Source organism: Dendrobates tinctorius, unplaced genomic scaffold, assembly GCF_039654945.1.
Source record: "Dendrobates tinctorius isolate UK_male_01 unplaced genomic scaffold, ASM3965494v1 ptg000058l, whole genome shotgun sequence".
In the NCBI taxonomy this organism is placed as follows: Eukaryota; Metazoa; Chordata; class Amphibia; order Anura; family Dendrobatidae; genus Dendrobates; species Dendrobates tinctorius.
In genome coordinates this window covers 25,525,286-25,538,035 of record NW_027361726.1, presented here as the reverse complement: position 1 = coordinate 25,538,035, position 12,750 = coordinate 25,525,286, and the positions used below count along the sequence as shown (strand labels likewise).

Genomic DNA, 12,750 nt, shown 5'->3' with positions numbered 1-12,750 from the left:
CAGGTTACACTGTATCCACCACACGGTACACCGAATCCAACACAGGTTACACTGTATCCACTGCACAGTACACTGAATCCAACACAGGTTATACTGTATCCACAGCACAGCACTGAATCCAACACAGGTTACACTGTATTCACCGCACAGGACACTGTATCCACCGCATGGTACACTGTATCCACCGCACGATACACTGAATCCAACACAGGTTTACACTGTATCCACCGCACGGTACACAGTATCCACCGCAAGGTACACTGTTTCCACCGCATGGTCACTGTATCCACTGCACGGTACACTGAATCCAACACAGGTTACACTGTATCCACTGCACAGTACACTGAATCCAACACAGGTTACACTGTATCCACAGCACGGCACTGAATCCAACACAGGTTACACTGTATCCACTGCACAGGACACTGTATCCACCGCATGGTACACTGTATCCACTGCACGATATACTGAATCCACAACAGTTTACACTGTATCCACCGCACGGTACACTGAATCCAACGCAGGTTACACTGTATCCACTGCACGGTACACTGAATCCAACACAGGTTACACTGTATCCACCACACGGTATACTGAATCCAACACAGGTTACACTGTATCCACTGCACGGTACACTGAATCCAATACAGGTTACACTGTATCCACCGCACGGTACACTGTATCCACCGCATGGTACACTGTATCCACCGCACAGTACACTGAATCCAACACAGGTTACACTGTATCCACCACACGGCACACTGAATCCAACACAGGTTACACTGTATCCACCGCACAGGACACTGTATCCACCGCATGGTACTCTGTATCCACCGCAGGGTACACTGAATACAACTCAGGTTACACTGTATCCACCACACGATACACTGAATCCAACACAGGTTACACTGTATCCACCGCACGCCACACTGAATCCAACACAGGTTACACTGTAGCCACCCCACGGTACACTGAATCCAACACAGGTTACACTGTATCCACCGCACGGTACACTGAAAACAACACAGGTTACACTGTATCTACTGTACGGTACACTGAATCCAACACAGGTTACACTGTATCCACCGCATGATACATTGTATTCAACACAGGTTACACTGTATCCACTGCACGCTGCACTGTATCCAACACAGGTTACACTGTATCCACTGCACAGTACACTGTATCCAGCATACCCTACGCTGCATCCAACACAGGTTACACTATATCCACCACACGGTACATTGTATTCAACACAGGTTACACTGTATACACCGCACATTATACTGCATCCAACACAGGTTACACTGTATCCACCACATGAAACACTGTATCCACTACACGGTACACTGTATCCAACACAGGTTACATAGTATACACTGCACGGTACACTGTATCGAATATAGGTAACACTGTATCCACCGCACGGGTACAATGTATCCTACACAGGTTCCACTGTATCCACTGCACTGTAGCTTGTATCCAGCACAGGTTACACTGTATCCATCGCAGGGTAACATGGTATCCAACACATGTTACACTGTATCCACTGCATGATACTCTGTATCCAACACAGGTTACATAGTATTCACTGCAAGTAACTCAGTATCCCCCGCATGTTACGCTGCATATACTTAGGTTACAATGTATCCACCGCACTTTAGGCTCATTCACACATCAGTATTTGCATACTAAAACAATTATATCTCCAAAGCACAGACATTTGCTAATATTTCAATTATAGTTTTTCTCTGTAAGTTCCACTCTTGGTTTTGGCAGCCAAACATAAATTCAAAATACTGATGTGATACTGATCAAAAATACTCCAGGACAGGTTACATTATATCCATACCCTTATATTATACAACATGTAGCTAAAGCTTTATTTTTAGGGTGGAGTTTTTTCCATGAACACTTGTGGCCCCAGTAATAAGGGCCCATTACTACACTGTAAAGCCCCAGGAATGACATATTTCACTTTTCACATTAGGACCACTAATTGACTATTGAGCCACAACTACAGGGAAAGGGTTAATCCCATGAAGCAATAAACCCACAACAGACTGGGGAGCAGTAAGGAGACAGAAGGAGGGTAATAATGTGAGTGTGAGCGCTGCGGAGAGGAGCAGGCGCCCACGTTTCATCTTCCTCTAAACATCTGTCGGAGCAGCTAATTAAAACAGATTCATTTTTAGGTGAGACGTTGGGGGTGACAGTGAGCGCCCTGAGGTTAATGCTTCTGACTGAGCTGTGTATTCATCACCCAGAGGCATCAAACCCCACGGGGACCAACACAAAGTGAACGCAATGTGGTAATGAATCACAACAAAGACATGAATGAGCCTCAAAGTGATACATCCCCCATTAATGTAGAGACTGATGAGACCCCAGAGGCGTCAAGATGCAGATACAGATGCGTAGCTAGGGTTTCAGCTTAGGGGGGGGGGCGAAAAATCTCAGTGGGCCCCTAACCAGGTAATCCTGACTACAGCTTTATGGTGCACCCTAATTGTGAGCATAGGGGAACATCAGCAGGTGCCTGAGCTGTGATTGAAAATAAATCTATATACAAAACGAACACTGATATTACTATATGGAGACCATATAGTGGTAGATACCAGTGCTGCAGACCATATAAGAGATCACAGTGCAGTTATAGATCGTGACTTACCACTGACGTTCCTTCTTATGGAGTCGTTGACGTTTCCCGTCTTTTCCATCTGGCCGAGACCGACACAACTTCTCAAGCCAGGACTCATCTGCAGAGCTTAAAGCAACAACACAGTTGACTTCTCACATTTCCTGCACCTTCCATATCTATCCCGAACCTGCTCAAACTTCTCATCCTGCTGATACCCCAATACTGAGCCGCTGCTGCCATATGTGTCCCTATTACTGCACCTACTGTGCAGTACAATAACCATGCTCCCCTTACTGCCCCACATAATACTGCCACCCCTGTTACCCCTACATAGTAATAGTGCCCCACTTGTGCTCTCTAGATAGTAAAATTCCCCCCCTAAAAAATATTAATGCCCTGTGCTAGTGCCCTCCACATTTTGTCCCTAAAAAGTAATAGGGACAAAATGTAATTTTGATGGTCAGAATACTCTGAGTGCCCCTATAACAACAATGCTTAAATTCCCACTTAACATTTAATAATGTGCCCTGAGTCTCTCCATGTACAGTGACAATGACCCCAGCATCACTGATGTCAGTAGGTGGTCATGTGACGACTCTTTCGGCTTCTCTCAATTGTCTTCTATTGAGAGAAACCAAACTTTTCTAGTGGACATTTTTTTTCCCTCGCCACTGGAGTGGTGTGTCATAGCTGTTTTCATTCTGACCAAAGTCAAATATGCCAGATCACCAGTGAGGCCGAATTAGGAGTTTTACGCCCTTAATTTACAAGCGCTTGGAAACAAAAGAGACTGCACACACGGGCCATGGGCAAATCACTTTATCTGACGTAATGAAATACAAGGCAATCTTTTATACCATTTACAACAATATGTAATTCTATGGAGCTCATGTGGCCCCCACCATCACTTCAGGGTCATACCTTGTTTATAATGTACCCAGAACACGTTGTGGCTGACTATTGAGAACATATATGATAAGAAGCATATTTCCCTTGAAGAGGAGACAGCCAAAACTGCAGTGTCATAAGAATAAATGAAAGGCAAAAGGCAAATGAAGAATTAAAGGCAGTTAGGCATTTAAAGGCAAATCATTAACCCTTCTATATCAATTCCCTCCTTTTGTAAATGGTATAACCTTTGCCACAGGGTCAGCTGATGTCCACAAAGGAGCTACTGTCTCATGGGTCTAGTACCCATAAGGGGGCTTCCTACCTGCTTCGCCCATCCACCCTCAGTGTGGACACTCACTTTCCCCATCAGCAATGGCTATCTGGGGTCTATGATACACTACAGAATGTTCAGCCTTAGATTCTTTTTTCATGCATACATTATTCAGTAGCTTAAGTAATACATATACTAGCGCTTTTACGGCTACATAAAACAATAAGCAAAACAACAAAATTTGCATACAAGTCTGTACAATGCCAAAAATCCATCCTGCTATGCCATTAAACCAATTTGCTGGATTTAAAAAAAAAAAGAATGTATTACCTCACCAGGAGTCTCTGTTTGCACTGTGTTGTTTTAACCATTGGTCTCTAAGTTCACCATTTTGTCTATACTGGCCCTGATCTGGAGATTGCCAGCAGGGTCGATTACAACAGGTGGGACCAATTATTTGACACATTCCTCCTTAACATTTATACCTGAGGCCGCGTTGTATTAAACTGAAACCAGGGATTAGCAGCCCATCCGATTATAGCCAATGAGGCAGATATATCACGAGGCACATCTTTTCCCCAAAACCTTGATTGAGTCCAAGTCTCATTGTGTATGCAGTGTGGGGTTAATACCTTGCATGGCTCCAGAGGTAAGGCTAAGTATGGAATAGTCCTTGCAGATACTGGGCTGTGTGTACAGATCCAACAGTCTTTCGGTCTCTGTCCTTCCATGTCCTTTATGAGAAGAGCATGATGTCGAATAAGTTTGTTGTCCCAGTCAGCATTTAGGAGCGTGTCCTGTGTCTCTGTAGCTTGCAGTAACCCTGTCACTGCCAGCAAGCTGATTAGGAGAACAGTCATTCTGCTGTTGAAAGGACCTTCTTGCAGTGACTGGCGTGGATCCAGGTGGGCTTTCCCTCAAGTTTTACTGAGGTGGATGTGGTCAGCTGGATTTGGAAGGGGCCGTCAAATCATGCGTCAAGGCTCCTTCTCATGTGTCTGCGTATAACCACCCAATCACCTGGATTCAGCTGATGCACATCTGCACTGGCATTAGGATCTGGAATGGATGAGAACACATGGTTATGCACCACATTAAGTCTTTTCTGCAAGGCCGGGACATAGGCTGTTCTAGAACCGTGTTGCATTTTTCGCACCTGTGGGAAGCACAGACCAGTCTTTGGTGCACTACCAAACAGGACTTCAAAGGGAGTCAAGCCTGTGTTTCTATTTGGAGTGTGTCTGACTGAAAAGAGTGCAAGAGACAAGCACTCTACCCAGCTCTTTCCTGTGTCTGCCATGGCCTTTTGAATTTTCAGTTTAAGTGTCCCATTTAGTCTTTCCACTTTCCCACTACTTTGTGGTCTATATGATGTATGAAATGCTTGCTGTACACCCAGGGCCTGCATGACTTCCCTCATTATTTCTCCCATGAAGTGTGTACCCCTTTCTACGGTTTCTGGGACACCATACGTGCAGATCAGTTCTTTCATCAGTTTGTCTGCAGTCGTTTTAGCATTTTCACATTTTACTGGATAGGCTTCCGGCCAACCAAAGAAGAGATCTATACATACGAAGACATTTGCATACACTCCTACCTTGGTGGCTGTATGTAGTGAATCTGCAGTCTCTGAAACTGGTAGAGAGGCCTAGGTGTCGGTTTCTTAGGGACTTTTACTGTTTTACCTGGGTTGTGCTGTGCACAGATGAGGCATGATTGTACAAGTTTCGCGGCTGTGTAACTGAAACCAGTAGCGATCTAGAAGGCATCTACCATGGCACACATGTGACTTTTTGAGGCGTGAGTGGGGCCATGTGTTGCTTGCGCCTTGATTGGGAACAGGGACTTCGGTAGGCACAATTTATCCTTATTTTCCCATACTCCATTTGAGTTTAGCTCAGCTCCCAGTCTCCCCCGGTGTACCTTCTCTGTTTGGGCAGCCTTTTGCTGGAGGGATTTCAGTGTGGCTGGAATACGCTGACTCCCCGCCACCGTCCACTGCTCCCTAGGTCGCCTTGCTGCTACTTTAGCAGCCTCGTCCGCCCTTCTGTTGCCCTCTACCTCCACATAGTCACCTTTTGTGTGTGCTTTTACCTTGACAATGCCAACCTGGACTGGTAACATCAATGCCTCCATCAATTGTTTCACCAGCTCTGCATTCTTAATGGGCTTACCGGCTGATGTAAGAAACGCTCTGCTTCTCCAGATAGGGCCAAAATCATGGGCTATTCCCCATGCATAATTCGAATTTGTGTAAATATTAGCGACTTTACCTGCAGCAGCTCTACATGCCTCAGTGAGTGCCTTCAACTCTGCCTCCTGTGCCGACATGTGAGGAGGGAGTGGTTCAGCTCGGATTACCTCATGTGAGGATACTACTGCATATCCAGTGTAGAATCGTCCATCAAAATCTGCATTAGGAACAGGTTTTTCATGAACGTGTGCAAAACCCACTGTCTCCTGAATCATCAGTTCTATGCAGTCATGTGCATGCATCGTGTCAAAGTATTCTTCCTCACTTGCTAATACGGTCACCAATTCCCCCTTTTCTGAATCCACAGGCAGGAGGGTGGCGGGATTCAGAACATTACATCTTTTGAGGTTGACATACTCAGGAATTAGTAGAGCACATTCAAGTTGCAGCTGTCTGGCCATAGACAGATCTTTTGGTTGAACTTGTACGAGTATGGAATGGATGTCATGTGGGGAATAAATTGTCAAAGGAAACGTCAGTGTGATCTCACATGCCTTTCCTAGTAGTAGTGCAGCTGCTCCTACCGCATGGACACACGTAGGTGACCCTCTGATTACTGGGTCTAATTGTGCTGAGTAGTAAGCTATTGGTCTTTGTTTCCCTCCATGTTGTTGTGTCAGTACTGCAGTAGCATGTCCTCCCTGCTCTGTGCAAAACAAGAAAAATGGCTGGTCATAGTTTGGAATGCCTAAAGGGGGCTTTACACATAGCGATACCGCAAGCAATATCGCTAAAGTGTCACCAATTTTGTGACGCAGAAGCGATATTGCTAGCGGTATCGCTACATGTGATACTTACCTCCGACCGGCTCCCCCGCTGGCTATCGCTGATCGCGCGGTCCATTTCTCGTCATCGGCTTTCTGCTTGCCAACGAGCAAGCCATGGACGCAGGCGGACGACGGACACCCTCGCCGCGTCTGAAAGGTAAGAGCGACCGCCGACCGCTGCTGCATCGCTAGTGAGATCTGCAAGTTTGGCAGCTCCCTAGCGACTATTTAGCGATGCACCAGCGATCCTGACCGGGTCATATCATGGTCGGGATCGCTGGAGCATCGCTAAATGTAAAGGGGCCTTAAGGCTGGGGCTGACACAATGAGCAGTTTGAGAGAATGGAAGGAATCAATTGCTTCTTGAATGAGATCATAGGGGTCTGATGACAAACAGTCATAAAGTGGTTGCATCATTTGTGAAGCAGACCTTTTCCAAGGCCTACAGTAGGTCACCAAGCATAGGAAAGTGCGTAGATGCTGATGTGACTTGGGTAGAGGGAGATTTTGAATTGCCTGTTTCCTGTCTTCAGTCAGGTGTCTGGTACCTTCGGCAATACAATGTCCCAAAAATATCACCTTTTGTTTGTAATACTGTAATTTGTCACATGAGACCTTGCAGCCCTTTTCTGCTAAAAAAACATAGCAAGGAAACTGTAGCTTCCCTGCAGGACCTCTGGTCCAGGCAGAACAGCAAAAGGTCATCCATATACTGTAATAGTACAATCTGCGGACGAGGTGATTGCCACTACTCAAGGATCCCTGCCATCACTGCTGAATAGATGGCAGGGGATTTCTTTCCCCCTTTGTGGGAGGACCATCCAACAATATTGTTTATCTTTATGAGTAAAGGAAAAAGATACTGACAGCAAGGGTGCAGGGGTACAGAGAAAAATGCACCCGCTAAATCAATGACTGTGAAACATTTTGACATCACTGGGATCTGTGACAGTATTGTGTGTGGATCAGGGACAATTGAGATTATACTCTCTGTAACATCATTAATAGCCCTTAAGTCATGAACCATTCTATAAGTGTCAGGGGAACCCTTTGGTCCTTTTTTTGGGATACAAAGGGGTGTTAAAGGGGGAAATCTTTGCACCAGAACTCCTGCAGTCTTACACAAATGTTTATCTGAGAGGGGACTTGTGAATGTAATACTCTCAGGAGAGTACTGTATGGTGGCCTGGATTGCACTCAGTACATCTCCTCCCAGTAAATTCATAGGGGTATTGTCACTAACAATAAGTTTTGTAAGCACCTCTTGGCTATCTCGTAATTTTAGTCTTATTTGTTTAGTCATAGGGGCTTCTGTCACTTGCCCCTCTACCCCCACACATTTCACAATCTCATTAGTAATCATGTCTGGCATTATCAAATCTTTGTGTACCACAGTCCCGGCTGCCCCATTGTCAATCAAAAATTCTGCCTCTTTCCCTCCCGGCATTGTTATGGTGGTCATCAAGGCAGGACCAGGTCCGGAGGGGACAAGAACAGGGCACACATTTGTCACTGGGTTGCCAGTTTCCTAGTCTGTATGTGGAAGATTGGTCTGCTTACTCTCCTTTATAGGGTTTTTGCAATTGTGGCGCCCCCAGGAGTATGGTCGCCACAGTGGCATTACCTTCCTCCTAGGGAGAGTGATGTCACGCCTGGAAGCAATGAAGGGTCTCTCTGGCAGTTAGCCATTGCATACAACACAGTTCCTCTCCAGGCCAGCAGGGGGAGCTCTGAACCAAAACTGAGAGAACAGCTTCTCTCTGGGGGCCAGGAAGGGGAGAGGCAGTTAGTGTGAGGAAGGTGTCGTGTGCAGACGTGAAGGAGAAGAGCTGGGGAGACTGAGGAAAGCGGAGAGCTCAGTCCCAGTGATAGCGCATGATCTGGAGCCTGGTCCCCAAGGGTGTATGGATACTAACAGTCCTGCACCAGAAACCAGAGGAATAGGAAGCTGTAAATGCTCTATCCCCACATAACCCTCGGAGGCACAACAGCGACGGTTGAGCCAAGAGAGATAGAAGGCTACGGCTGTCTGCCATGCGAGTGGGGTGTGGATAACATCAGAAAGGAGGAACTCCAGTGTAACTCAGTACTGGGAGTACTTCATTGAGAGCGCTGTCATGATATGTATTTTTCCCCAATACTTTGCAATGTCTTGTGTATACCTGTAACAATATGTTTCCTTTCCCCATTGCCTGTGTCTCTGGGACTATAATGTAATTATGTAAGTAACCTGTCTCCTTTCCACAAGACTTGTGTATCTAGACCATAATTGAATTCAGGCTTGGGTCAACACAGCTAGGGGAATCACCATTGTTCTCCTCAGCAGGGGGGGACTCACAATACACATCCTCGTAGACACCTCGGAGCCCTGCGATGGACCGAACCATTGACTAGGAGGTGGGAACTTCTACTCCCCTACACTTGGGCTGATCCCAGGAGCCCAAGACAATGGACTTATGTGTGACCCAGCAGATGTGAGTTGGATGCTGAAAGAGAAGGACGAGGCTGTCTGCGGAAGCCTCGGCCTCTGTGTGATCGTGGTGGATTTCTGGGACTCTTAAAGGACTATGGTTTTGTGATCTGGCACAAGGATTGTCGGGAGGTGCCCTGAATCAGTTTCCTGTGGACTTATTTTGGGACTCTGCAAATTACCTTCGTGTTGTTCCTGTTTTCTGGTCAATAAATCTGTTGGATCGTTCCCAGGCCTGTTGTCCCTCCTTGCTCTGGAGAATACTCCCGTCACAAACTGGTTGGCAGCGGTGGGATTGGAGCAGAAGGAATGGAGGAGAACGGCCCATCAACATCGGGAACCAGCACCTCAGAGTACAAGAACTGGACTGCGAAGAACCTACAAACAAAGGCCCGTGAACTGGGAGTCAGCTACAAGGGACTCTCCAAGGAGCAGCTGATTGAGGCTTTGGAAGCAGTTCGCCTGCAAGACGATGTTGAGGAAGGATCCTCACAGCAAAGAGAGGAAAGACGGCAGCCGGAGGTAAATACCCAAAAAAGTCAGTGGGTTGTGTGGTACGAGGAGGAGATGGCCTTGCTGGGAGAAGAGGTCTCCATAGAATATAAGATGGAGGTCATGCGCAGAGCCGAGGAGAGGCAGCGCAGGATGGAGGAGAGGGCAATGCTGGAGAGGGAGATCGCTTTGGAGGCAGCGAGAAGCTCCAGCCAGACTGTACCCACAGCATCCCCCATGAGGGAACTCCCCAGATTGTCCCGCAAAGACTTCAAGCTGTTTAATGAGGCTTCCGGTGACATTGAGGGCTTCTTCCAGGACTTTGAGCATCAGTGTCGATTAATGGAAGTCCCGGAAAGGGAGCGCGTCCGACATCTGGTGGGGCTCTTAGAGGGTGGAGCTGCCGCAGCCTATAGAGCTATGGACCCTCGGTGGAACTGTGAGTATGCAGAGATTAAACGGACTGTTCTAGAACATTATGCTGTGACCCCAGACACCTACAGGACCCAGTTTCGTACTTTAGCCTGTAATGAGGAAGTGTCTTTCAAGATGTATGCCCACAAACTCAAACAAATATGTAATCGCTGGCTGGAGGCAGAGGAGGCCTTAACCTGGAACACCTGTCTCCAGGTTATCCTAAAAGAACAATTTTTTGCTCAGTGCCCCGCTGAGATCAGGGAATGGGTGCGTGAGAGGAAACCTGCTACAGTGGAAGAAGCTGCATCTCTCGCTGATGAGGCTCTCACCATCAAGCCTCAGTGGAGAGTTCTGTTGGAGGATGGAGAGAGGTCTACCAGCTCCACAACACCGGTGGCCCCCAGTTCTTCTGTCCCCATTGTTTCCCGTTCCTCTGAGCCACCACCTCGTGTTGATACCTGTGTTAATGTGCCTCCTGTTGTTTCTACTGCATTTTCTGGAATATGACGAGGAGAGGAAGTAGCAGAGCGCAGGTGTTATGGTTGTGGGCATCCGGGGCATCTGCAGGCCTCATGTCCAGCCAGCCTATGGAGGAGTCGTCCTCAAACCCCTACAGTACCTTCAGGTGGGAGCCGACCGGCAGGTTCCCTTACTCCTCGCCCAAGAGGACGCATTGGATGGAGTGAGACACAGCACAGATGCTATCGATGTGGGCAGCCGGGGCATCTGCAAGCCTCCTGCCCAGCTGTTCAAATGAGGATTGATCCTGTACCCAATCATATTATTAATTATGTACAGCCAAGTGCCATGGAGGAAGACGTGTCACCACTACGTGAGGACTGGCCAAGTGCCTCACCCACCCATGTTGCACCACTAGGAGTTTATGGTGTGCGACCCGCAGCTATGACGACTTCTGCTCATCGAGGTAAGCACTTGCAGGAGGTCGTGCTGGATGGACAAAGACTTGCTGGATTTTGTGACTCAGGGGCTTTCCTCACGCTGGCTGATCCCCGAGTGGTGCGGCCTGAGGCAATCCATAGAGGACCTGGGATTGTCATTGAACTGGCTGGTGGACAATGGAGGACTATTCCCACAGCCACTGTGGATCTGAACTTTGGTTTTGGGGTCAGGCGATGTGTGGTTGGGGTGATGTGTGGTCTGCCTGCAGCTGTTCTCCTGGGCAATGATGTGGGAAAGCTACGATGCCAATTCGTGGCTGCATGAAGCCACATGTAAGTTACGCCATGCCTGTGTGTACTTACCCAGTGACCTGTAGAGGTCCCTAGTACGTACACAAATTAGGAGGGGAAGGGATTGTCATGATATGTATTTTTCCCCAATACTTTGCAATGTCTTGTGTATACCTGTAGCAATATGTTTCCTTTCCCCATTGCCTGTGTCTCTGGGACTATAATGTAATTATGTAAGTAACCTGTCTCCTTTCCACAAGACTTGTGTATCTAGACCATAATTGAATTCAGGTTTGGGTCAACACAGCTAGGGGAATCACCATTGTTCTCCTCAGCAGGGGGAGGACTCACAATACACATCCTCGTAGACACCTCGGAGCCGTGCGATGGACCAAACCATTGACTAGGAGGTGGGAACTTGGGCTGATCCCAGGAGCCCAAGACAATGGACTTATGTGTGACCCAGCAGATGTGAGTTGGATGCTGAAAGAGAAGGACGAGGCTGTCTGAGGAAGCCTCGGCCTCTGTGTGATCGTGGTGTATTTCTGGGACTCTTAAAGGACTATGGTTTTGTGATCTGGCACAAGGATTGTCAGGAGGTGCCCCGAATCAGTTTCCTGTGGACTTATTTTGGGACTCTGCAAATTACCTTCGTGTTGTTCCTGTTTTCTGGTCAATAAATCTGTTGGATCGTTCCCAGGCCTGTTGTCCCTCCTTGCTCTGGAGAATACTCACGTCACAAGCGCTAGGAAGGAGACTGCACAACCCATCTGCCAGAGTGATTCCTGATTTGCTTCTAGGCTAACCAGCTCCTGTGCCATCTGTACTCAGGACCCTGGACTGCATTTGCCAAGTAAAGTTGAAGAAACTGCAACCTATTGTGTCCTTGCCTTCTTGCTGCAACCTCCCTGGCACTGCTACATGTCACGCTCACGCTTTGGCTGAATGGCACGAGCCGGGGGTTTGTGGCCCCACTGTGCCACAAACCAGACTACCCTGGAAGGGGCGTGACTACGACAGCTACCTCGGTCTTCACTGGAACCTCTGATGGTGAGGTCAGGCTTGTTCGGCAGGTAGCTGTCGGGTGCCACTCCAGGGTGGTGTCTGGCTGTGGCTGCTGATCCCACTCGGGGACAAGTCACTTGGACAGGTGCTATAGACTGGCAGGCAGGTAGACACGACAGGCACGGCTGAGACACTGGGCAAACGGGCGTGGCTTGGAGACACTGGGCAAGCGGGCGTGGCTTGGAGACACTGGGCAAGCGGGCACGGCTTGGAGACACTGGACACGGCTTGGAGACACTGGGCAAGTGGGAACGGCTTGGAGACACTGGGCAAGCGGGCACGGCTTGGAGAC

General features: G+C 47.9%; 1 long non-coding RNA gene across 1 annotated transcript in view; it reads right to left on the bottom strand.

The window, feature by feature from the left end:
* Positions 1–3,444: 3,444 nt before the first annotated feature.
* LOC141092203 (uncharacterized) overlaps positions 3,445–12,750 on the bottom strand; it is a 119,890-nt gene continuing 110,584 nt past the window's right edge. Inside the window, exon 2 of the long non-coding RNA XR_012232704.1 lies at positions 3,445–4,862. This is a non-coding gene — a long non-coding RNA (uncharacterized lncRNA). The remainder of the gene's footprint in view (positions 4,863–12,750) is intronic.